The 1973-nt window shown below is 29.5% G+C and overlaps 1 protein-coding gene across 1 annotated transcript in view; it reads left to right on the top strand.

The window, feature by feature from the left end:
* Positions 1 to 1973, top strand: part of LOC102681182 — a 29783-nt gene that overhangs the window by 5063 nt on the left and 22747 nt on the right. The gene's annotated exons all lie outside the window — the stretch shown is intronic.

A 1973-nucleotide genomic window follows, 5' to 3' on the forward strand; every position in this document is an offset into this window, starting at 1 on the left:
GTATACAATTATTTTCTGTTTATATCAAAAATTTGGATAATGTTAAGGTCATAAACTACAGAGAAGAGATTAGAGAGAAATTGGATAAAATCTCTGTAAAATAAAAATAAAAAAAAATCAAGAGACATTTATATTATATAATATTATATATTTTATGCATATGATTAATTTTTAGACTATGGATTGAATATAGATTGAATAAAATTAAGATCATAAAGTAGAAGTACAGAGAAGATATTAATGAGAAATTGGACAAAATCTCTGTAAAATAAAAATAAAAAAAAATTAAGAAATATTTATATTACATAATATTATATATTATATGTATATGATTAATTCTTGGACTATGGATTGAATATAAAATTAAGATCATAAAATACAAATATAGAGAAAAGATTAATTAGAAAAATTGGAAAAATTTCTGTAGAAAAATAAAAATAAAAAATAATCAAGTGACATTTAATTAGTTAGCCAAGTTAAATATTAAATTTTAATCCCAATTCTTTGGAAAAAAGAGCATATATATGATCATATGATAGAGTATAATATTATATATTACATGCATATGATTAATTCTTGGACTATGAACGTAGATTGTGTGTTTGGATTTGTTTGGACCCAAATTAATCATGTAGCTTTTGATACGCATAATAGACCTTTGTAACGTGACCAGCATATTTATTCATGAATTAAATGTTGCTATAGAATATCAAATTAAAATTGAAAAAATTTAAATCCATTTGAATAAACCATTTTAAGAAAAATTAAATTTGACAATTTTTCAAATATAATTTATTATATTAAAATACACAATCATCTCCTGTCTGTAACAAAAATTTGGATAATGTTAAGATCATAAAATAGAAGAGATTAGTGAGAAATTGGAGAAAATCTCTAGTAGGAAAATAAAAATAAAAAATAATCAAGCGACATTTATTAATTATAATTAGACGTTAAATTAATCATTATTAATTCATTTAATTAGAATGACATTCTCAAGTTTTAATTAATTATAAATTTAATAGGGATGTTAATTAAAAGATTTGACGATCGTTGTTGCGAAAGGAAAAGCGACAATGTTGGGAGTGATTGTGAATCGATGAAATTCTACGAATTCTCACGCTTCGTGTTCGGGAAAGGTAATAATTTCAACAAAGCCGGCTTCCCTATTTTAACGGTTTTTGATCAAGATGAAATTTTGCGCCGCAAATATGATTTCGCACGGCTCAAAGAACCCTCGAGTTCGAGTGTACAAAAGGGTGCGCCGCAGCCTGTTCCAGCGCCCTTTATTTCTCGATCATTAAATGCAATTGCGGCTAATCGAATCGTTTTCGAACTCGACCGATCCCCTTTTTCCACGCCGAGCAACCGATAACCAGATTCCTGTTACAACGCGTCTCGAAAACGCGTCGCGAAAATTCGAACGAAAAATACGCGAGAAAAGGAGAAAAGGAGAAATTACGATCTGAGAATTTTCTGTTTCTGAAAATTTTCTGTTTCTAAGAAACCGAGAAGGAAAAAGTGAAATTCAATGTGCACGTCGTATGGGAAAAAACAGAAGAGATTGCATCGATAGAAAAATTGCAGTGAAATTTTCTAATATTATCGAAACGAAGGGAGAGAGAAATCAAAATTCGAAACGGGTTAATTAAGTGTCGTCGTGGCTTTTCGTTCAACATTCGGAGAACAAATTAAATTTCACTTGAACACGATGAAAAGAAATTGCGAACGATTTCACGATCCATCACGATACCTCAATATCTTATCTTATCTTATCTTATCTCATCTTATCTTATCTTATCTTATCTTATCTTATCTTATCTTATCTTATCTCCAAGGAAACAAGAAATTCGGTCAATTTAACGGAAGATCAATCAAATCGTCACGAAATTCGACAGCGGAGAATCCAGGCATTTGGGAGATCCAGAGAGAGAGAGAGAGAGAGAGAGAGAGAGAGAGAGAGAGAGAGAGAG

This window comes from Apis dorsata, unplaced genomic scaffold (assembly GCF_000469605.1).
Source record: "Apis dorsata unplaced genomic scaffold, Apis dorsata 1.3 scaffold_41, whole genome shotgun sequence".
NCBI lineage: Eukaryota > Metazoa > Arthropoda > Insecta > Hymenoptera > Apidae > Apis > Apis dorsata.